The following is a 25,359-nucleotide window of genomic DNA, read 5'->3' on the forward strand; positions in this document are numbered from 1 at the left end:
GGTGTAATTCATCTGGACCTGGAGACTTGAATTCATTTAGGTTAGCTAAGTGTTTCCTCACTAACTTTCTGTTTATAGATATCCTGGATTCTTCTATTCCCTTAATAGGACAGTGAATAACAGTTGATGTTACATTTCCTTTCTGAGAGAAAACAGATGCAAAATAGGAATTTAAAAGTTCAGCCTTCTCAACATCCTGTCTTACCATTTCATCATTTTCATCCTGTAAAAATCCTATAGCATCTTTGACTTTTCTTTTACTTTTGACATATCCCCAAAATCCTTTATTATTGCTTTTGACATCTCTTGCAAGCCTCAATTCATTTTCAGCTTTAGATAATCTGATTTGTGCCCTGCAGGTTCTGCAGACAGCATTATATTCTTCTTTAGATATGCCTCCCTCTTCCAGTTTTTGGCACCACAATTTAAACAAGACATCAACAAACTGGAGCAAGTTCAAAGAAGAACGACCAGAATGGTGACCAGTCTGCACACCATGTCCTATGAGAAACGGTTACAGGATTTGGGAATGTTTATGTTACACCGCTCCGATGTACTCACCCGGCCTCCGCTCCCACGCCGCAGCCTCTCGCCACCCGATGGCCACGGCGGTCACCTCTGACAGGCTCGCGGCCTACGCCATCTCTGCATGCAATGCGCATGTGCCATAGGCCGCGGCCGCACCTCCATTCTGCTTCTTGTGCTCCGGCTGTGCCCTGACCCGGAAGCATCTTCGGACCAATGGCAGACCAGATGGGGCCATATCAGGCCGCTTCCCCCTGAGGGAGGCGCCTGATCGTTGTGTTACCTTGCACACTGGGCCCTGCTTCCTCCTGTGCTCTCTGCAGCCTCTCGAGGCCATCCTCGGTGTTTCCTGCAGCAGCCTCACAGCCTGTCTTCCATGTTCCCTGCAGTATTCTCAGTCCTGCTTCAGTGTTCCTGTTTCCTCCATCTCCTGCCCTGTTCCTGTGTACCTGTTCCAGCCTACTCCAGTCCTGCCTTCGGTGTTCCTGTTCCATCTTGCTCCAGCCCTGCCGTCCTACTCCAGTCCTGCCTCTGGTGTTCCTGTTCCATCCTGCTCCAGTCCTGCCGTCCTACTCCAGTCCTGCCTCTGGTGTTCCTGTTCCATCCTGCTCCAGTCCTGCCGTCCTACTCCAGTCCTGCCTCTGGTGTTTCTGTTCCATCCTGCTCCAGTCCTGCCGTCCTACTCCAGTCCTGCCTCCGGTGTTCCTGTTCCATCCTGCTCCAGTCCTGCCGTCCTACTCCAATCCTGCCTCTGGTGTTCCTGTTCCTTCCTGCTCCAGTCCTTCCGTCCTCCTGTAATCCTGTCTCCTGTGTTCCTGCTCCAGCCATCCCTCCACTTTCCAGTCTACTGTCTTACTCCATTCCTGTCTCCTGTGTTTCAGCTCTGTCCTGTCATCTACACTTCAGTCCCTCCACATTCCAGTCTACAGTCTTACTCCACTCCTGCCTCCTGTGTTCCAGCTTTGTTCTGTCATCTACACTTCAGTCCCACAGTCCTACTCCAGTCCATCCTGAGCCGCCCCTCTCAGTACCGGCTACCGTGGTACTTGAACCCCTGGGCCTGCTCCTAACGGTCCCTGTATAGGGGTCGGTTCCACCTGGCAGCTCGCCTGGGGCCCCTCGGTGCCACGGTCCAGAGGGTCCACTCCTGGAGATTCCAGCTCCTGGCCACCCACGCTAACAGTTTAGCTTGCAAAAGAGAAGACTGAGAAGAGACTTAATAGCTGTCTACAAATATCTCAAGGGCTGTCACATTGTAGAAGGATCATCTTTATTCTCATTTGCACAAGGAAAGACTAGAAGCAATGGGATGAAACTGAATGGGAGGAGACACAGATTAGATATTAGAAAAAACTTTTTGACAAGGTGATCAATAAGTGGAACAGGCTGCCACGAGAGGTGGTGAGTTCTCCCTCCATGGAAGTCTTCAAACAGAGGCTGGACAGACATCTGTCTGGGATGATTTAGTGAATCCTGCTTTGAGCAGGGGCTTGGACCAGACGGCCCAGAAGGTCCCTTCCAACTCTATATTCTATGCTTCTATGAACTCAATTTGCAGTATTTCGCATATGTGCAGTTTGAACTGTGGTCTGTAAGGGCTCATGCAGACGACTGTATTATCAGGCTGAGTGCAATCTGAAAAGACATCGGATCGCACTCGGACCAATGTTATTCTATGGGGCCGTGCACATATCTGATTTTTAACTCAGAGATGGTCCGAGGGAAAGGGAAAAATGATCGTATCGCACTTGGCCATTCAAGTCAATAAATCCATGGAAAACATCGGACTGCACATGGATGGCATCTGAGTGCAGTATGGACTAACAGAATGGAGATTCTTTTTTTCTTCTCATCCATGAAAATCAAATCATACTCCAGAGTGTGATTAGCATAATCAGCCGATTGTCTCGGATCAGAGAAGATAATGCTTATGCAATCCTCGCCTCAGGCAGATGTAACCGCCATTAAACCACTCGCTGAGCATTCACAGCAGAGTTTGCACCAAAGAAGCTTCAATAAATAGCAAAATATTTTAACAACTGAAAAAATGTGAAACCCTTAGCCGTGCAGATTTCCCATTTACACTTTGGTTTTGGAATATGTGACAAGGACATCATGTGAGTGTACTATTCTGCACAGGAGAACATTATCTCACATGTTGTATTACATTTTCACTCTTTACCTTACAAGGGAAAAACCCAAAAGAAATAATGAGAAAACATCCCACAAGATCCCATAAGTAACTGTGCATCTGTTTTACTCACCTCAGACTGTAGCGTATGGAGTTGTTCGGGTGTAGGAAACTTCCATTGCTGCTGGATCGCCTGCTGCTTCCTGGATTTCACCGATCTGAACTTTTATTGGTCTAAACAGAAGCAGCTGACTGAACTGATGTCTGTCCTTTTTTTTTTTCATTGAGCTGCAGGCATCACTAGACAGGCGGACACACTTTATGCATTCTGGTTTCACGCTTAGATTAAAGTGAATGGGGAAAATCCACCAAAAGCGTGTTAGGAGTTGGATCACGACGTGGTGATAGAAATCAATGTATCATTGAATCATTTCTACCACTGTACTGTCAGAAGATCTAAATGTAAAGGAATTAATGTAAAAAACATTTCTGGATCGTAAGGCCTCATGCATACACTGAATATTTGGTCAGTATTTTACCTCAGTACTTAAAACCTAAAACCAGGAGTGGGTGATAAATACAGAAGTGATGACGTGTTTCTATTATACTTTTCCTCTGAGGTTGTGTGCGCATGTTGAGTATTTGCAGAAATTTCTGCATCTCTAGGAATTTGTTGGCAGCAAAAATGCAACGGAAAAAAAACACTAGTTTTTGGTGCGTTTTTGCATGTGTTTTGTGTGCGTTTTTGTACAGCAATGAATACTTTTTGGAGCTAAATAAAGATATTTCAAAAAAAGAAAAAAAAAAGTTATGTGGTGTAATTTCCCTGGTCAACACCTTCTTTTTCATGCTTTTCTCCCCATCTCATTCTAAAAATGCCAGCCCTCAGCTGCCCCAGAAATGGAACTTCATATTTGAAGCATCAATTCTGGCACTTAGCCCAGGCTCTTCTAGATGTCCTGGTGCAGTCACATCGGGGTAATGGGATTAGGGGTTGGTGTCTGCAGCTGTCGCTGACACGACAAGCCCTAGGTTTAATAACGAAGAGGTGTCAGACAGACACACTCATTACTAAACTTGTAAGTGAAGAGTTAAATAAAAACACACACCGAGAATATAGACTCGTATAGTGCTGCGATTTTCCTTGTATATCGGACGAGACTCGCCAGTGCAAGTTAATTGGTGCAAGAAAAAAAATCACGCGTCACTCAGACCATGCAAGTGCCATACGATTTTTACACCCCATGTCCTTGAAAACCTGACAGTTCATCTGCCGCACACCATAAAATTACAGCGTGACAAGTCAGAATAAAATAGGAAAGATATATACTCATAGAATAAATAGATATAAAGAAGTCAGTCACATGTATAATTAGCACAGTGTGTGTGCAGCTTACTGTACATGTATTTAATTAAAAAATGATGTGGGCTCCCGCGTAATTTTCATAACCAGCAGAGGGAAAGCAGACAGCTGGGGGCAGATGTTTATAGCCTGGGAAGGGGATAATACCCATGGAGGGTCCTAGGCTATTAATATCAGCTCACAGATGTATACTAAACCTTTACTCGTTATTAAAATGGGGGACCTCAACAAAAAAATTATGTAGAGTCGCCCTATAATTAATAACCAGCAAAGGCTAGGCAGACAACTGCGGGCTGATATTAATAGGCTAGGAGGGGGCCATAAAAATTGGCACCATCCCAGACTAAAAACATCAGCTCTCAGCCGCCACGAGAAAAGGTGCATCCATAAGAAATCTAGCACTTAGCCTTGCACATCCCACTTGCCCTGGTGTGGGGTGATAATTGAGGGGATTTAATGTCACCTTTGTATATTCAGGTGACATAAATCCCAGAGGTTAGTAAGGGAGAGGTGTCTATAAGACACCCCCATTACTAACTCATAATGATATTGTATAAAAAAACACACACGCCCAAAATAAAGTCCTTCAATTGAAATAATGATACAAACTTCTTTAATTAATCTAATTTATGCCATGCTCACGTCATCAACCAGTCCACTGAAGCCACTGTCCTCTGTAACCAAAATAAAATAATGAAATCTAATCTTCCCCTCTCCAATGAGGCATGTTTAAAGTATGCCATCCAGCAAACACTGAGTACTGTCTGCTAGCGTTGCTCACTGACTTGCAGTGTTGGACTCCTATGACCTGACTGACATCACCGAGAGAATAAGAGAGTTCACACACTCGCGGTGCAATCAGAAAGGTTGTGCGAGTTCACAGCCAATAAACTCAGTTCAAAACATCACTGTGAGCGCCGTGGGAAATGTTCTCAAGGTGAACTGCGGTGAAGTCACTGAGTTTGAACTGCAGTGAACTCATTGACTTTTTCTCATAGTGCTGAGGTTACTGCAGTCAGCTCAATGATGTCACCACTAGTCACTGATGCTGCACTCACAGCAGCTCATTCCTCATTGGTTCTCAGACTGCATTGTTGCATCTTGGCACCGTCATTGTTGAAAATGATTTATCCCAGACATGGATTATGGCGCGGGACAAAACAACGGACAGGTGATGAATATGGTTGCTTTTTACTTTTCTCTTGATACAGTAGATGTGGGCTTTAGTAGAATGGGTGTTAGGTGAGTATAACCGTATTTGTTATTTTTAAATAAAAAAGTAAAAGTGGGGTTTTTACTTCAAATTAAGGCCTTTATTCTGGCTGTTTGTTTTAATTACAATATAACTATAGGCTCCTTGAGACTCCCTAGACAACTGGACTGTCCTTGGGGTTCCCCATTTCCTATGCGGGAGCAGATGATGGTCCAGGTGACACGGGGCTGTCTCCCATTTCCAAATGTTCGGGGCTAGGACACTATCAAAAGCCGGGTCACTTACAGCCCAGGCACCTGGGAATTGGCTCCAGGAAACAGGTGGAGGCAGCCCCCCAGCATACCAAGGAAGGAGAAGAAAAAGCGGACACCTGAAAAGGATTACTGAATTACCCTCCTTAAATTCTTTTCCTGGCTTTGCACTTTGTGCAAAGCCTTCATGAGTGTAGGTGTACATCACCTACACTTTGAAAATATTTACGTTCAAAAAAGTTTCTGGATTGAATTTGTCATCCATAGCGTATTATATACTTTTTGTTACATTACGTTGGTATCTAAAACTCAAAAAAAGTCATTTCTTTCTGAATTCAATTAGTCACGGATGCAGGTTAATGCGATTCTTGTTAGATTGTGGTGGTATGCTTTGTGTAAAATTATGGTGGTTTAAAATAAAAAAATGCTTGGCCTGGTATAGTTCACAAAATATATTTGTTCCAAAAATTTACTATTGTCATACATACCGTAGAACCTGCTTTGTGTGAAATTTGGTTGGTTTGAAATAAATTCCAAAATTGGTTGTTCAAAAATTGACTATTGTCAAATGTACTGTAGAACTTGGTATGTGTGAAATATAATTGGTTTGAAATATAAACCTAAATTAGGTGTAAAAATGTACAAATTTGGTCCCTTGGTACTCGGTCCCCAGCTGCCACTATTTTTCCTGGTGTGTCGTCCCTACCTTATATCAGCATGTGTCCAGGAATATCACCCTTACAAACGTGGCTATTGGTAGTTCCACTTAACGACTGACACATTTCTGGCCAGGGACTTTCAGCCAGCGATTTTGGCCAGGGACAATACATTTTCCTGACACTTGGTGGACGTTGTGGAGGCCGGGGCCGACTTGCACCGTGGCACGGCACATGTGCTACCAATACTGACGATTGCTAGCCCTACTTCTACCAGGGATTCCTTCACCACCTCCATCAGTTCCTGGACCCCCCTGGTCCTCCTCATTCTCCATCCCTGTAGTCCTGTCTCACGTTGTTCACATGTGCAAGAAGCTAGAAGCTCTGCAGCACTGCCTCAGCAAAACGGCAGCAGGCTCTTCTGAAATGAATTTTTCGAGGAGACACAGCGCACACCGCAGCAGAGTTATTGAAAGGAATAACAGAGCAGACAGATCTGTGGCTTTTGCCACTGAATCTACAACCAGGCATGGTCATGAGTGATGATTGCTGCAACCTGGTGGGCACAAGACAAGGTTACAATTATTGTCACTTTAATAAGCTGTACTCTGTTAGTGACGTCTAATGTGGCAATAGCACCATCTGGTGACATTTAATTATATTTCAAGTTGTTTCTTCTAATCTGTCAATTGCATTTTGGGTGAAACCAATGCATTTTAGGTAAGCAGTCATTTTGTAAGAAGCTATCTAGCAGAACAGTTGTGTAAAACTTTCTCCTGCATTATGTTATTAAAACTCCATTATCCTGGAGAAAGAATATCTGGTAAGGGAACTACAGTGGGGAAAAAGTATTTAGTTAGCCACCAATTGTGCAAGTTCTTCCACTTAAAAAGATGAGAAAGGCCTGTAATTGACATCATAGGTGGACCACAACTATGAGAGTGAAAATGAGAAAACAAATCCAGAAAATCACCTTGTCTGATTTGACAAGATTTATTTAGCAAATCATGGTGGAAAATAAGCATTTTGTCACCTAAAAATATGCAAGATTTGTGGCTCTCACAGACCTTTAACTTTTTCTTTAAGAGGCTCCTCTGTCCTCCACTTATTACTTGTAGTAATGACACCTGTTTGAACTTATCAGTACATAAGACACCTGTTCACAACCTCAAACAGTCACACTCCAAACTCCACTATGGTGAAGACCAAAGAGCTGTCGCAGGACACCAGAAACAAAATTGTAGCCCTACACCAGGCTTGAAAGACTGATTCTGCAATAGGCAAGCAGCTTGGTGTGTTGAAATCAACTGTGGGAGCAATAATAAGAAAATGGAACACGTACAAGACCACTGATAATTTCCCTCGATCTGGAGATCCTTGTAGGATCTCACCCCGTGGGGTTAAAATGATCACAAGAAAGGTGAGCAAAAATCCCGGAATCACAATGGGGGTCCAAGTGAATGACCTGCATAGAGCTGGGACCACCATAGCAAAGGCTACCATCAGTAACACACTATGACGCCAGGGACACAGATCCTGCAGTGCCAGATGTGCCCCCCTGGTTAAGCCAGTACATGTCTGGGCTGGTCTTACGTTTGCTAGAGAGCATTTGGATTATCCAGAAGAGTATTGGGAGAATGTCATATGGTCAGATGAAACCAAAGTTGAATTGTTTGGTAAAAACAAAACTCGCCGTGTTTGGAGGAGACAGAATGCTGAGTTGCATCCAAAGAACACCATACCTACTGTGAAGCACGGAGGTGGCAACATTATGCTTTTTGGCTGTTTCTCTGCAAAGGGACCTGGACGACTGATCCGTTTACATGAAAGAATGAATGGGGCCATGTATCGTGAGATTTTGAGTGCAAACCTCCTTCTATCAGCAAGGGCATTGAAAATGAAACATGGATGGGTCTTTCAACATGATAATGATCCAAAGCACACAACCAGGGCAACAAAGGAGTGGCTTTCTAAGAAGCACATGAAGGTCCTGGAGTGGCCTAGCCAGTCTCTGGATTTCAGCCCATAGAAAACTATGGAGGGATTTGAAAATCCGTGTTGCCCAGCGAGAGGCCAAAAACATCACTGCTCTAGAGGAGATTTGCATGGAGGAATGGGCCAACATACCACCTACAGTATGGGCCAATCTTGTGAAGACCACGTTGTCAGAAAACATTTGACCTCTATCATTGCCAACAAAGGATATATAACAAAATATTGAGATGAATTTTTGTTAATGACCAAATACTTATTTTCCACCATAATTTGCAAAATTAATCTTGCCAAATCAGACAAGGTGATTTTCTGGATTTGTTTTCTCATTTTGACTCTCATAGTTGTGGTCTACCTATGATGTCAATTACATGCCTCTCTCATCTTTTTAAGTGGGAGAACTGGCAAAATTGGTGGCTTACCAAATACTTTTTTCCCCACTGTAGATATTTTAGATATTTATTATAAATACTGTGTGTGTGTGTATGTGTGTGTGTATATATATATATATATATATATATATATATATATATATATATATTGTAGGGATGTGACTCGCTCAGGTGCAGCGGGAGACAATCATGAGGCAGGTTCTTCCCAAAGTTCATGAGGTTTATTTGCTCCATAAACCATAACTCAGCATATCACCAAAATAGCCTCTAGCTTAGGCACAAAAGAACATAAACGTCCGTGGCTTCAGACTCGGACCGAGAGTCTCAGCACATGCTGGGAGGTGTAGTCCTCCCCATATACAACTAATATACATAGGCCAGGGCAATGTCCAGAGCAGCGCTCTATCTGCAGCCGCAGACACAGGAAGGCTTCTCCTTCCTTGGAACACAGACCACTCTCTGTAGTGTCCCACCTGGACACATGGAAGTCTGTCCACACTCTGACAGACTCCCTCCACTCTGTCACATGTGCCAAACACCTCAATTACATAGCCCTGTAACCACATCCACAGGTGATCACATGGCTATGACATCACTACAGGTTGTGTAGACACACACAGGCTTCCCTGACACAGTGTAACAGAAAAATCAGCAGTACCTCTGCTGATCAATACACCCTGGAGCCTGCATCCCAAGGCCACCCACCTTGAGACCCATAATGGTCATTTAGGACCCTGCTCCTGTTACCACACTGAATGTGCCTGTACACCCATCCTGGGACTCCCACACAGCGCCCCTTAGCTGACATAGTGGTAACTACACCACATACCTCCCCCCTCTGTTCAAACTTGTGGGGTTGAACACATGACATCACCCAGGGATCTTGAGACCTGGCACCCATGTCACCTTGCCCTACCAGTCGGGAGGACCATCTCCGTCTGTTTCGGTAGTCATACTGCATATTTACGTTAGGCCTCCCCTGCCCCCAGCGGTCAGTATCTCGGCCTTGGGCTTTGGCCTTCCCGTGAACGTCCATCAGTGTGACCAGACACTCTTTAGTCTCCACCTGTCTGCAGTGCGCTCCGTCACCCGACCTTTCTCTCACTAGCTGACTCTCCCGGTTCGTACGGTCATGAGTCCCACGTCCAGTTGGGCTAACTGGCTGGTCTGAGTCTGACCCTCTCTCGCTACGTCCACCACCGAGTCTCGTGCCTATGTTACTAAGATTAGAACGGCCACTTGCGGACTCTCGGCGTTCTTGCCTTCGACTACCTGTCCTTTCATTCCTTGAAGGATCCCTTCGGGTCCTTACACCTTGGGTTGGAGGGGGACGCCACCTGACGTTCTCTATCTGCTCATTCATCTGCAGTCGATCCTGTCTTAGCTGCTCAATCTCCTTCAGGTACGCTACCCGATATTCCAGGAGCATGCGAAGCTTCCCAATGCTTTCCACCGAACCAACCACAATGACAGGAACCATGTCATCTTCAACAGCGACTTGGATTTCAGCAGCAGGTGGGATCCTCACTCTCTTCAAACTGGATCGATTCACCATCTCCTGCATTACCTTTCCAAGTCTGCCAACAACTTTCCCCACCAGATTTTTGGGTACCGGAATTATGTCTTCCACAAAGCCCAGCCGACTTTGCGCTTCCCTTGCAAGCTCCAGACGTCGAGCGGCTTTCCTATTACGCTCCACGAGCATCTGTTTCGTGCGGAGACATTGTAGGTGCATCTCCTTCAGGACAGCCACCCTTCTCTCTGTGTCTTCCGTTTCTGCCAGTATCACCAACTGGTCTGTTTCTGGTGCCCAGCTCACACTATAGGCCTTTACTGCCTTTTTAAAGGTCGCTGGCACACGCTTCTCGCACGTCTTCGGGTACCTCCATCACGCACTTGAAGGTCATGGACTTGCTCTCATCCTGGACAGATGGCTCTGGGTTCCCCACGGACACTTCCCTCAAGGTATCTGCCAAGACCGGGTGACTGTCTTGTGCAGCTCTTGGCTCACCATCTTCCTGAGATTTACAGTCTTCAGGACCCTTTTCCAAGATGGGCTTTGGCAGTTCTGCCTTGCTATCAGTCGGGCAAGGCCGCTGTACGTCTTCGCCCATCCACTTCTCCTGTAGAAGACCTTTTACTACTCCACTGAGTTCTTGCAGAACTTTATCTCGCTCCTCTGCCAGGTAGCGACGCTGATCCTCTCTCCTGAGAATCTCCTGTTGATGCTTCTCTTGGGCCTCTCTGAGCACCTCCATATCTTCCAACAGGGTCTTGTTCATGGTTTTACATGCTGACAGGTGACCTCTGAGCTCAGAGACTTCCTTCTCCAGCTCATCCACTCTGTGCTCAGCTGCTTGCCTTAGGACTCTTTCCCGTTCGACATGTTCTGTTACAGTCTCCTTTATAAGCTGTATCTCACGATCTTGTTCTCTTTTGGCCAGCACGTGTCTCACCACTACCTCTTTAATTATATCATCAAAGGGTACCACTGGGTCAGTCACACCAGTCGAGTGAACCCTCCAGTTACCGTCCAGCACCAATGTGTCTAGTCCAGTAGTCTCATCTCCCAGCCCACCATCTGTCTTATCACGAGACGTCAGGTCCGTCAGTTGGGCAGATGTACTTCTTCCTCTGGTCAGTTCTACCTCTGACCTGTCCATGTCAGGAGCCGTCACTGTTTCAGTGTCTGCTTGCCCCACAGTCGAAGCATCTCCATCGTCAGACCAAACGTCATCAAACAAAAGAAAGTCCCGGCCCCTCTCCCAGGCATAGACTAAGTCCCGTGGTATCCCACTACCTTGGCACTCACCACCTTTGGTCCCCTCAAACACTACTGTGTCTACTGCGTAGTTCACCGTGACCCCGTGTTTACAGCGAACCCTGATGTTTTTCTCGGTCAGAGAGAAAACGAGAGGCGTTCCTGTCAGAGTCACCTGACTCTCTGAGTCCAGCCGGCCAAAGACTCCTTCCCGGTGCAGCATCACTGTACACATCTGTGGCCCATCATTACTACCTGGAAAGGATATTCCACATTCTGAAAAAGACCTGCACATACACTGCGGTACTCCAGACATACCTACTGAGTCACCCAGTGCTGTCACTTCTTCACACTTGGCCACTTTCTGAACCACCACCCCACTTTGGGTTGCCACTCCAATTTGGGTCACCGCCCCCTTTTGGAACTCCACCCCTTTTTGGGTCACCACTCCAATTTGTGTCACCGCCCCCTTTTGTGACTCCACCCCTTTTTGGGTTACCACTCCAATTTGTGTCACCGCCCCCCTTTTGTGACTCCACCCCTTTTTGGGTTACCACTCCAATTTGTGTCACCGCCCCCTTTTGGGACTCCACCCCTTTTTTGGTTACCACTCCCTTTTGGGTCACCGCCCCCTTTTGGGATTTCCCCATGTCCGTTCTGCAGAACTTCTTATGCCACAGTTCACACAGTACAGTTTGTCTTTTAACGATACCACACAAGTCTTTGTTGGCACCACCACAGCTCCTGCTGTCACTGATCACTGGCACCTCTGGCTGCTGTTCACAATTCACAGCGGCTGGTGTCACTGCAGCTCCTGCTGCGCCATCTTCGTGGACCCACCGATCCACCAGAAGCCGCTTGTCCCCTTCTTAACCCCGCCGGGTTACCGGAAACCGCTTGTCACCCTCAAAGATAAAAACCACAAAAGCGCGCCCATAGGACCTTACCAGTGCAGGTATAATGGGTTATGAAGCAATGATACAGGGTACTCACCCTCAATAGTTGTGTAAAGCCACAACTACTGTATCATTGCTTCATAACCCATTATACCTGCACTGGTAAGGCCCTATGGGCGCGCTTTTGTGGTTTTTATCTTTGAGGGTGACAAGCGGTTTCCGGTAACCCGGCGGGGTTAAGAAGGGGACAAGCGGCTTCTGGTGGATCGGTGGGTCCACGAAGATGGCGCAGCAGGAGCTGCAGTGACACCAGCCGCTGTGTGTGTGTGAACAGCAGCCGGAGGTGCCAGTGATCAGTGACAGCAGGAGCTGTGGTGGTGCCAACAAAGACTTGTGTGGTATCGTTAAAAGACAAACTGTACTGTGTGAACTGTGGCATAAGAAGTTCTGCAGAACGGACATGGGGAAATCCCAAAAGGGGGCGGTGACCCAAAAGGGAGTGGTAACCAAAAAAGGGGTTGTGTCCCAAAAGGGGGCGGTGACACAAATTGGAGTGGTAACCCAAAAGGGGGTGGAGTCACAAAAGGGGGCGGTGACATAAATTGGAGTGGTAACCCAAAAAGGGGTGGAGTCACAAAAAGGGGCGGTGACCCAAATTGGAGTGGTAACCCAAAAAGGGGTGGAGTTCGAAAAGGGGACGGTGACCCAAATTGGAGTGGCAACCGAAAGTGGGGTGGTGGTCCAGAAAGTGGCCAAGTGTGAAGAAGTGACAGCACTGGGTGACTCAGTAGGTATGTCTGGAGTACCGCAGTGTATGTGCAGGTCTTTTTCAGAGAAAACGAGGAAAAGGAAAAAAAAAACACATGCACAGTCTCTCACGTGTCCTGTTCGTGTGCCACTCAGGACGTACCGTCTCCGCCTGAGACCGTCCACCACACAGGGCGCACCGGGTGCTATTCAGGGAGCAGCCCTCCTCCCAGGGTCTCCCAACACACCGGCCTCACCAGGTCCAGGGGCTCAGCGGGTGCTCTTCAGGACATCCGTCTCCACCTGAGACTGCCCAACACACGGCTCACCAGGTCCAAGGTCATAGCACGTGCTTCAGGGCTCTTCCCAACACTGACCCTCCAGGACCTTGCTCACTGAACCCTCCAGGAACACAGTCTCTCACTGACCCTGGTCAGTGCAACACAGACTCCTGTCTGTTACCTGTGTCGGCCACACAGGTTCCTGGACGCCTCTTCTCCTCAGAGGTATCCCACAAATTTTAATACAGTCACTTTCTCTGATCTCGGTCAGTATTACTCACGGTTGTCAGACCGTCTGCTCTCCTGGCTCAGAATCGCCAGCGCTGCCACACGTGCTTCTGGGAATCGCTGCCCGCGTTCTCTGCCAATTGTAGGGATGTGACTCGCTCAGGTGCAGCGGGAGACAATCATGAGGCAGGTTCTTCCCAAAGTTCATGAGGTTTATTTGCTCCATAAACCATAACTCAGCATATCACCAAAATAGCCTCTAGCTTAGGCACAAAAGAACATAAACGTCCGTGGCTTCAGACTCGGACCGAGAGTCTCAGCACATGCTGGGAGGTGTAGTCCTCCCCATATACAACTAATATACATAGGCCAGGGCAATGTCCAGAGCAGCGCTCTATCTGCAGCCGCAGACACAGGAAGGCTTCTCCTTCCTTGGAACACAGACCACTCTCTGTAGTGTCCCACCTGGACACATGGAAGTCTGTCCACACTCTGACAGACTCCCTCCACTCTGTCACATGTGCCAAACACCTCAATTACATAGCCCTGTAACCACACCCACAGGTGATCACATGGCTATGACATCACTAAAGGTTGTATAGATACACACAGGCTTCCCTGACACAGTGTAACAGAAAAATCAGCAGTACCTCTGCTGATCAATACACCCTGGAGCCTGCATCCCAAGGCCACCCACCTTGAGACCCATAATGGTCATTTAGGACCCTGCTCCTGTTACCACACTGAATGTGCCTGTACACCCGTCCTGGGACACCCACACAGCGCCCCCTAGCTGACATAGTGGTAACTACACCACAATATATATATATATATATATATATATACAGTGTGTGTATATACTGTGTATATATATATATATATTAGAGTAAATATTTATTATATATACAGCTCTAGCAAAAATTAAGAGACCACTGCAAAGTTTTATAAAAATCAGCGTCTCTACATGTCTGACAACCATTCCATTCCAGTGTCAGTTGAATTCCAACCAGAGGACACCTCATTCTACTTAATGTGCTTCTGATTAGGTAATCACCTGAACCAAATCTTATTTAACGAAGGAAGGTATAAAAAACCCTGCTGTGGTGTTCACAATCCTCTTGCAATATGACAAGGTTGATGGCAAAGCAAGTCCTAGTAATATCCCAAAAGTAATAGGAATGAAAAAATAACTTTTAACCATGCCAAAGGAGTTGAAAAGAAAAGTCTTGAGTGAGGAAAAGAAGGGCTCACTTTTGGCTTTACTAGCAGAGGGATACAATGAGCATCATGTTGCCTCCATCCTTAAAATTCAAGCATCAGATATTGGGGAAACAAGGCTACAGACCGGCAGAGAGCGAAAACGACTCCACTGACCGGGATGACTGTCATCTTACTCGAATGTCACTGAGCAACCGCAGGATTTCATCAAGTGACCTACAAAAGGAATGGCAAATGGTAGCTGGGGTGAAGTGCACAGTAAGAACAGTTCATAACAGGCTCCTAGAGGCAGGGCTCAAGTCATGTCAAGCTAGAAAAAAGCCTTTCATCAATGAGAACCAAAGAAGAGCCAGGCTAAAGTTTGCCAAAGACCATAAGGATTGGACCATAGAGGACTGGAGAAAGGAAATCTTCTCTGATTAGTCTAATTTTAAGCTTTGCCCAACACCTGGTCGTCTAATGGTTAGACGGAGACCTGGAGAGGCGTACAAGCCACAGTGTCTTTAACCCACTGTGAAATTTTGAGGAGGATCGGTGATGATCTGGGGATGCTTCAGCAAAGCTGGAATTGGGCAGGTTAATCATTGCGAAGGACATATGAATCAAGCCGCATACAAGGTTATCCTGGAAAAACATTTGATTCCTTCTGCTCAGGCAATGTTCCCCAACTCTGAGGACTGTTTTTTCCAGCAGGACAATGCACCTTGCCACACAGCTAGGTCAATCAATGTGTAGATGAAGGACCACTGTTATGAATGGGTCACTGAGGAGGATAGCAGGCCCAGGCTAAGCCACAGAAAACCAGAGAGGTTGGTAACTAAGCGGATTGCAGACCCCTGATCCTATCCACACAACTAGCAGTAGCCGTGGAGCGTACCTGCGATGATCCTAGATGCCTCGGCACAGCCGGAGAGCTAACTAAACCTAAAGCAAGAAAGGGGAAATCTAAACTGCCCCAGAGCAGACCCCAAAGGAATAGATAGCCCCCAAACATATTGTCATGATCCATGCTGGATCATGTCAGATAAAAGCTCTGGTAACCTTTTTTTTTCTCTCTCTAAGCTTTGTGCTTAGAGATAGTTTTGCCCCCGGTGGCCAGTATGGTCATTGCACTGGTGTTTTTACTTCTAGTTTGCCCCCGGTGGTGGTTAGTGTAATTGCACTGGAATCACTAACAGGTGTGTTTGCTCAATATAGGTGTGTCAGTTGTGCTCACTCACATTGGTGATATTATTATTGGTTCTCCTTCCAGCTGGGTGAAGGAAGGAGCTGGAGGAGAGTCCAGGGCAGCTGAGTCAGAGTCCTGGAGTGGCAGCTATGGTGTCAGCGAGGAGTTCGTGTAAAGCATGGTGGAGTGACAGCTATGGTGTCAATGAAGAATTCTTGCAAAGCTTGGTGGAGTGGCAGCTATGGTGTAGAGCTGCACTCAGTTTGCTGGACTCTGTTACTGGAAAGCTGCACTCAGGTGCTGGACTCGGTTGCTGGACAGTTGCACTCAGGTGCTGGATGCTGTTGCTCCAAGGCGGCACTCGGCTGCTGGACGCTGTTGCTGTAAAGCTGCACCCAGGTGTTGGACTCGGTCGGAGAAAGATGCACTCAGGTGTTGGACTCTGTTGCTGGGAGCGTTAACAACAGAGCAAAGCTAAGTGTTTCCCTGTTTGTCACTTTTCCTCATGTTGGTGTTAGTACAGCGATGGGGCCAGTGCCTGCACCACCCAGCTCCCTAGTAAGGAATAGGTGTAGGGTGTGCTAGGGTGACAGGTATCCTGGTCGGCGACAGGTGAGGAGCCTGTATAGGGAACGTTAGGAGTGTTAGGGACACTGACTCAGGCGAGTGCAGGAGGTCTCCACGTCCCCTGTTCCCTATCGCAGGGCCCACCATTGTAACTGTTTCCCTTTCCCCTTTGTCTTGTTGTATTAGTTACCGGCCTGCGGGCCGTGTTACACAGGACATTTACACGTGCCGCGTCCTGTTGTTTCAGTTACCGGCCTGCAGGCCGTGTCACACAGGACGGGGCACGTGACACATATATTGTCAGTGAGAAAAGATGAAAACACAAACGCAGGCAGGAAAATAGACTGAGCAAATGATGGGGCCCACACTGACTAGACAGGACAGGAAAGGAAAGACACTGTCTGCAATCACACAAAAAACCCTGCAAAAAGTCCAACACGTCTGATGCACAAAAAACACTGAAGTCGCACGACTTCGCCCCCACTATATCAGCACTCTGGTATATTCTGAAAGCAAAGCAAAAAGAGACCAATATAACAGGGCACAAAACAAACTGGCACAAGCAGTAACATATGGGCGGTGATTCAGCACAGCCCCAGCCTGAGCTGGCTGACCCGCACAAAGCAGAGAGAGACAAAACCAGATCAAATGCAAACAGAATAGCAAATGAACCACTTAGCTGAACCATGCAGGGACAGAGCAGGAGACATCAGATCTCAGAAGGCACAGGAAGAAAATCACCAGCAGGGATAGAGGGAGTCAGCTGTCTTAAATCCCAATCTGAAACCCCAGATCTCCACTCGTCATCCTCCTTATCAGGTGGCAAGCCTCTGTCAATCAGATCAGCTCCATTACCTCCACTAACCACCAGAGGGAGCCCAGAAAAAGAACTCGCAACCACTCTGTCAATCAGACCAGCTCCACTACCTTCAGTAATAACCAGAGGGAGGCCAGAGAGAGAATTCACAACAGACCACCACATCAAATCCCTGTCATGGCCAGCCCTATCTCCAGACCCGAACCCCATTGAAAACGTCTGTAATGTAATCAAGAGGAAGATGGATAGTCACAACCCTTCAAACAAAGAAGAAATGCTTACATTTTTGAACCAGGAGTGGCATAAGGTCAACCAAAAGCAGTATGAAAGACTGGTGGAAAGCATGCCAAAATGCATGAAAGCTGTGATCAAAAATCATGGATGTTCCACAAAATATTGATTTCTAAACACTTCCTGAGTTAAAACATTAGTATTGCTGTTTCTAAATGATTATGAACTTGTTTTCTTAGTATTATTTGAGGTCTGCAAGCACTGCATTTTTTTGTTATTTTGACCATTTCTCATTTTCTGAAAATAAATACAAAGTTTAGTGCTTGGAAATTCGAAGACGTTATCAGTAGTTTATAGAATAAAAGAGAAATTTACATTTACTCCAAAATATACCTATAAAGACAAAAATCAGACAAACTGATAATTTTGCAGTGGTCTCTTAATTTTTGCCAGATCTGTATATGTATATATTTGATATTTATTAAACTGGGCTTTGCTTGTGGAGTGAGTGTGGCGGTGCTATGTGGAGTGGGCGTGGATAGATAAACACACTGATACATACAGTCATTTTTTTATATATATATATATATATATATATACACACACACACACACACACACACACACACACACACACACACACACACACACACACACACACACACACACACACACACACACACACACACACACATACAGCGATGTCACCTATGTATAACAAGTATACATCAGTAGCAGTATTGCCTATATAATGTACATAGACTGCTGTGTATACAATATATAAGTGATACTGGCTGCTACTACTGTATATAATCACAATATCACCTGTATAATTTATATACAGCAGTCTATATACATTTTGTATGCGATACTGCTACTGATGTGTATATATGTTATATATAGGTGACACTGCGGTGTGTGTGTGTGTATGTATATACAGCTCTGTCAAAAATTAAGAGACCACTTCCAAATGTTCATTTTGTCTGATTTTTCTCTTTATAGGTATATTTTTAAGTAAAATGTAAATTGTTCTTTTAGTCTTCAAACTTCTGACAACATGTCTCTAAATTTCCAAGCAATAAATTTTGTATTTTTGCTGACAAAGAAAAATGATCAAAATTAAAAAAAAACCCTATGCTTTCAGACCTCAAATAATGCAAAGAAAACAAGTTCATAATCATTTAGAAACAACAATACTAATGTTTTAACTCAGGAAGAGTTCAGAAATCAATATTTTGTGGAATAACCATGATTTTTAAAAACAGCTTTCATATGCCTTGGCATGCTTCCTATCAGTCTTTCACACTGCTTCTGGCGCAGAAATTTAAGCAGTTCTTCTTTGTTTGATAGCTTGTGACGATCCATCATCCTCTTGATTACATTCCAGAGGTTTTCAATGGGGTTCAGGTCTGGAGAATGGGCTGCCCATGACAGGGTTTTGATGTGGTGGTCTCTTTATTTTTGCCAGAGCTGTATGTATATATACATACACACACATATATACACAGTAGTATCACCTATATATAATGAGTACACATCTTTCACAGTTTCACCTATATAATGTATATAGACTGCTGTACATACATTATAGCTGATACAGTGATTATACACAGCAGTAGAGTTGAGCGAAACGGGTCGAAAAAATTCAAAAGTCACCGACTTTTGGCAAAGTCGGGTTTCATGAAACGAAACCCGACCCTAGGATGAGGTCGGCCACGAGGTCGGCGACTTACGCGCCAAAGTCGCGTTTCAAAAGTTTGTTTTGCGCTCTTTTTCAGCCAATCAGGATCCACGGACACTGTGGGCAACGTGATGACATAGGCACGGGTCACCACCATCTTTCAGAAGGGCATGCAAGTGATTGGCTTGCTTTGGTGGGCGTCACAGGGGGTATAAAAGGGCGTGCACGCCGACCGCCATCTTACTTCTGCCGATCTTAGTATAGGGAGAGGTTGCTGCTGATTCTGTAGGGAGAGCGTTAGGCAGGGAAGAAGACAAAAAAACTGCTTCTGCTGCTAGCAATTTGGCCTGCACAACACACAAGTCACTGTGTGTGCAGTGCAAGGGGAGGCTATATTGTGGTGTATCAGTGGTGTTGGTTGTTGGGCTGCCTTTTAAGGCTTCCTGACATGCTGGCATTGCTGTTTACCCACTGCTCCGCAAACTGCTTTTTTAAAAGCAATCCAATCTCCCTTATCCTCTCTTCACTTTGGTCACAGGCACCTGTGCTATCGAGCGTGTCACATAGCGCTCAGATATCAGTGGGCCGCACAAAATCCACAAGTGTCCACTGTCCACAAGTGTACGCAGAGATTCAAAATCTCCATTATCCTCTCGTCACTTTGGTCACTGGCAGCTGTGCCATCGAGCGTGTCACATAGCGCTCAGATATCAGTGGGTCGCACACAATCCACAAGTGTCCAGTGTCCAAAAGTGTACGCAGAGATTCAAAATCTCCATTATCCTCTCGTCACTTTGGTCACAGGCAGCTGTGCCATCGAGCGTGTCACATAGCGCTCAGATATCAGTGGGCCGCACACAATCCACAAGTGTCCAGTGTCCAAAAGTGTACGCAGAGATTCAAAATCTCCATTATCCTCTCGTCACTTTGGTCACAGGCAGCTGTGCCATCGAGCGTGTCACATAGCGCTCAGATATCAGTGGGCCGCACACAATCCACAAGTGTCCAGTGTCCAAAAGTGTACGCAGAGATTCAAAATCTCCATTATCCTCTCGTCACTTTGGTCACAGGCAGCTGTGCCATCGAGCGTGTCACATAGCGCTCAGATATCAGTGGGCCGCACACAATCCACAAGTGTCCACTGTCCACAAGTGTACGCAGAGATTCAAAATCTCCATTATCCTCTCGTCACTTTGGTCACAGGCAGCTGTGCCATCGAGCGTGTCACATAGCGCTCAGATATCAGTGGGCCGCACACAATCCACAAGTGTCCACTGTCCAAAAGTGTACGCAGAGATTCAAAATCTCCATTATCCTCTCGTCACTTTGGTCACAGGCAGCTGTGCCATCGAGCGTGTCACATAGCGCTCAGATATCAGTGGGCCGCACACAATCCACAAGTGTCCAGTGTCCAAAAGTGTACGCAGAGATTCAAAATCTCCATTATCCTCTCGTCACTTTGGTCACAGGCAGCTGTGCCATCGAGCGTGTCACATAGCGCTCAGATATCAGTGGGCCGCACACAATCCACAAGTGTCCAGTGTCCAAAAGTGTACGCAGAGATTCAAAATCTCCATTATCCTCTCGTCACTTTGGTCACAGGCAGCTGTGCCATCGAGCGTGTCACATAGCGCTCAGATATCAGTGGGCCGCACACAATCCACAAGTGTCCACTGTCCACAAGTGTACGCAGAGATTCAAAATCTCCATTATCCTCTCATCACTTTGGTCACAGGCAGCTGTGCCATCGAGCGTGTCACATAGCGCTCAGATATCAGTGGGCCGCACACAATCCACAAGTGTCCACTGTCCACAAGTGTACGCAGAGATTCAAAATCTCCATTATCCTCTCGTCACTTTGGTCACAGGCAGCTGTGCCATCGAGCGTGTCACATAGCGCTCAGATATCAGTGGGCCGCACACAATCCACAAGTGTCCAGTGTCCAAAAGTGTACGCAGAGATTCAAAATCTCCATTATCCTCTCGTCACTTTGGTCACAGGCAGCTGTGCCATCGAGCGTGTCACATAGCGCTCAGATATCAGTGGGCCGCACACAATCCACAAGTGTCCACTGTCCACAAGTGTACGCAGAGATTCAAAATCTCCTTTATCCTCTCGTCACTTTGGTCACAGGCAGCTGTGCCATCGAGCGTGTCACATAGCGCTCAGATATCAGTGGGCCGCACACAATCCACAAGTGTCCAGTGTCCAAAAGTGTACGCAGAGATTCAAAATCTCCATTATCCTCTCGTCACTTTGGTCACAGGCAGCTGTGCCATCGAGCGTGTCACATAGCGCTCAGATATCAGTGGGCCGCACACAATCCACAAGTGTCCACTGTCCACAAGTGTACGCAGAGATTCAAAATCTCCATTATCCTCTCGTCACTTTGGTCACAGGCAGCTGTGCCATCGAGCGTGTCACATAGCGCTCAGATATCAGTGGGCCGCACACAATCCACAAGTGTCCACTGTCCACAAGTGTACGCAGAGATTCAAAATCTCCATTATCCTCTCGTCACTTTGGTCACAGGCAGCTGTGCCATCGAGAGTGTCACATAGCGCTCAGATATCAGTGGGCCGCACACAATCCACAAGTGTCCACTGTCCACAAGTGTACGCAGAGATTCAAAATCTCCATTATCCTCTCGTCACTTTGGTCACAGGCAGCTGTGCCATCGAGCGTGTCACATAGCGCTCAGATATCAGTGGGCCGCACAAAATCCACAAGTGTCCAGTGTCCAAAAGTGTACGCAGAGATTCAAAATCTCCATTATCCTCTCGTCACTTTGGTCACAGGCAGCTGTGCCATCGAGCGTGTCACATAGCGCTCAGATATCAGTGGGCCGCACACAATCCACAAGTGTCCAGTGTCCAAAAGTGTACGCAGAGATTCAAAATCTCCATTATCCTCTCGTCACTTTGGTCACAGGCAGCTGTGCCATCGAGCGTGTCACATAGCGCTCAGATATCAGTGGGCCGCACACAATCCACAAGTGTCCACTGTCCACAAGTGTACGCAGAGATTCAAAATCTCCATTATCCTCTCGTCACTTTGGTCACAGGCAGCTGTGCCATCGAGCGTGTCACATAGCGCTCAGATATCAGTGGGCCGCACACAATCCACAAGTGTCCACTGTCCACAAGTGTACGCAGAGATTCAAAATCTCCATTATCCTCTCGTCACTTTGGTCACAGGCAGCTGTGCCATCGAGCGTGTCACATAGCGCTCAGATATCAGTGGGCCGCACACAATCCACAAGTGTCCACTGTCCACAAGTGTACGCAGAGATTCAAAATCTCCATTATCCTCTCGTCACTTTGGTCACAGGCAGCTGTGCCATCGAGCGTGTCACATAGCGCTCAGATATCAGTGGGCCGCACACAATCCACAAGTGTCCACTGTCCACAAGTGTGTGCAGAAATTCTAAAACTCCCCTGTCCTATAGACACCTTGTACCTTGTTTTACATTACTATATAGTTTGTTGGATTTTGTCTACATTTCTACCAAAAATGAGGAAGGCTGGTGGAAGAGGCCGTGGAATTGGGCGGGGGTTGGCAGCTGGTAATGATGGTGTTGGTGGTGGATCTGATGGTAGTGGCAAGAGCAAAATGGGACCGAATGCAGGAGGTGCTGACCCTGCGTCATCGTCTGGCTACATAAGGCCTCGAACGCTTAGTTTTCTAGGAGTTGGCAAACCGCTTTTAAAGGCAGAGCATCAGGAAAAAGTTTTGTCTTACATTGCTGACTCAGCCTCCAGCTCTATCGCCTCCTCTTCTTCAGTTGTAAAAAGTAAAAGCACTGAGTCGTCATTGGAGGCTCATGTTCATGAACCACACCTTTCCTTGTGTCCTTCACCCCAACCAAGATTGAAGGATGACGCAGGCCATACTACTGATTACTCCATGGAGCTGTTTTCACATACCATGCCTGGATTATCAAGTCAAATGGTGAATTACCCAGGCCAAGATGAATCTGACATGGAGTGCACTGATGCACAGCCGCTGATGGATGATTCTGCTGGTACATTCACTCAGAGCACTACATTGTCCTCGCAGTGTACAGAGCCAGATTTTAACCCTGATGAGACTCAGGTGCCCCTTCCCGCACACTATACCACCATACACGGTGACACAGAGAAAGGTGCACATGACATAGAAGAGGAGGTGATGGATGACCCAGTTGTTGACCCAGATTGGCATCCATTGGGGGAAGAGGGTGCTGCTTCCAATAGCTCAGATGAGGAGCATCCACAGCAGACATCGACATCGCAACAGCTGTTATCTGGCAGGCCCGGAGCACTCCAAAGACAGGTTCCAAACATCAAAAGAGTTGCTGGACAGCTTGTCCAGAGGGTCAAAAGATCACAGCGTGCTAGGCCGCAAAATGTCTGCCAAAGTAGGAAGAGTGCAGTGTGGCACTTTTTTGAACAAAATCCTCATGATCAGGCCAAGGTTATCTGTAAGAAGTGCGCAAAGACCTTTAGCCGAGGGAAAAATCTGAAAAATTTGAATACCAGTTGCATGCTTAGACATTTAACCAGCATGCACTTGCAAGCGTGGACACAACACCAAACCTCAAGTGCCACATGTGCAACTGATCACAACGAAGGTAGTCAGCAACGCTACATTGTTTCCCCCACTGTAAGCCCACCGGTTAGCACAGCAGCAAATGTTGAGGTGTCGTTGCAAGGCCACAGCAGTCAGGGAATCCCACTGTTATATCAACGAAAGACTGATTCTAGGCCATCAGAAAGAACACCAACTCCATCACCATCATCAACCCTCTCTCAGTCCGCCCTGTCCACCGCTACTTCCACCATATGCAGCTCTCAAGTCCAGCTCACCCTCCCAGACACTATGAGTAGGTCAAGAAAGTACTCAGTCTCTCATCCGCGTACACTGGGTTTGAACGCCCACATTGCCAAACTAATCTCGTTTGAGATGATGCCCTTTCGGTTGGTGGAAAGCACAGCTTTCCGCGAACTCATGGCCTATGCAGTACCACGCTATGACCTACCCAGTCGCCACTTCTTCTCTCGCAAAGCCATCCCAGCCCTCCACCATCATGTGAAAGACCGCATTGTCCATGCACTCAAGCAGTCAGTGAGCGGAAAGGTGCACCTCACAACTGATGCATGGTCCAGTCAGCATGGCCAGGGCCGTTACGTGTCCATCACTGCACACTGGGTTAATGTGGTGGATGCAGGGTCCACAGGGGACAGCGGTGGTGGGACAGTGTTGCCTAGCCCACGGTATAGGAAACAGTTGGCTGTAGGCGTTCGACCCTCCTCCTCCTCCTCCTCCTCCAGAAGCGACAGCTCGTCCACAGAGCGCAGTCGTACGAGCACTCCATCTGCAGCTGCCACTGTTGCACACGATGTGTCCCCCTATCGAGCAGCTAGTGGAAAGCGTCAGCAGGCTGTGTTGCAGATGATGTGTTTGGGCGACAGACACACCGCCGAGGTGCTGGCCGAGTACTTGAAGCGACAAACTGAGTCATGGCTGGGCAGTGTACATCTTGAGGCAGGCAAGGTAGTTAGTGATAACGGCCGTAATTTTGTGGCAGCCATAGCCCTTTCAAAACTCAGCCACATACCTTGCTTGGCTCACACCTTGAACCTGGTGGTGCAGTGCTTCCTCAAAAATTATCCGGAGTTAACAGCCCTGCTCCAGAAGGTGCGAAGACTGTGCGCGCACATCCGCCGGTCGCCTGTACACTCCGTTCGTATGCAGAAGCTGCAGCGATTGCTCCACCTTCCCAACCACCGCCTCATTATCGACATTGCAACAAGGTGGAACTCCACCCTGCACATGGTGGAGCGGCTGTGCGAGCAGAGGCAGGCCATAATGCATTTGTGGGAGGATACACGGCCAGGCACTTTGAGAGCAGACATGGAGTTGACAGGCGTGCAGTGGTCGAAGCTGAAAGACCTTTGTAAAGTCCTTCAGTGTTTTGAGGAATGCACACGGCTGGTAAGCGCAGACGACGCCATCCTAAGCATGAGCATCCCACTTATGCGTCTGCTCATGCAAACTTTGACGCACCTTAAGGAGCAGGCGTCTGCAGCCAATGTTGATGAGGAGGAAGAGGAGGAGGGAATCCTTGATGACATTCAGCCATTGTCTGCTCAGGGACCTCTCCTGGACGAGGTGGAGGAAGAAGAGGAGGAGGAGGAGGAGGATGATGGGGATGATTACTTAGGGGAGGAGGATGCATCTCGTGGGGCAAGTGAAAATG

The 25,359-nt window shown here is 47.1% G+C and overlaps 1 protein-coding gene across 3 annotated transcripts in view; it reads right to left on the minus strand.

The window, feature by feature from the left end:
* LOC141080610 (arylsulfatase D-like) overlaps nucleotides 1-25,359 on the minus strand; it is a 187,695-nt gene that overhangs the window by 145,363 nt on the left and 16,973 nt on the right. The window contains exon 1 of one of the 3 annotated variants that reach the window (XM_073565951.1): nucleotides 2,790-2,875. The exons of 1 other annotated variant lie outside the window; for it this stretch is intronic. The gene's annotated coding sequence lies outside the window, so the exon portion shown is untranslated. Of the gene's footprint in view, nucleotides 1-2,789; nucleotides 2,876-25,359 lie in introns of those variants that run through there. One more of the 3 variants, XM_073565953.1, reaches the window with a different exon arrangement.

This window comes from Dendrobates tinctorius, unplaced genomic scaffold (assembly GCF_039654945.1).
Source record: "Dendrobates tinctorius isolate UK_male_01 unplaced genomic scaffold, ASM3965494v1 ptg000016l, whole genome shotgun sequence".
NCBI lineage: Eukaryota > Metazoa > Chordata > Amphibia > Anura > Dendrobatidae > Dendrobates > Dendrobates tinctorius.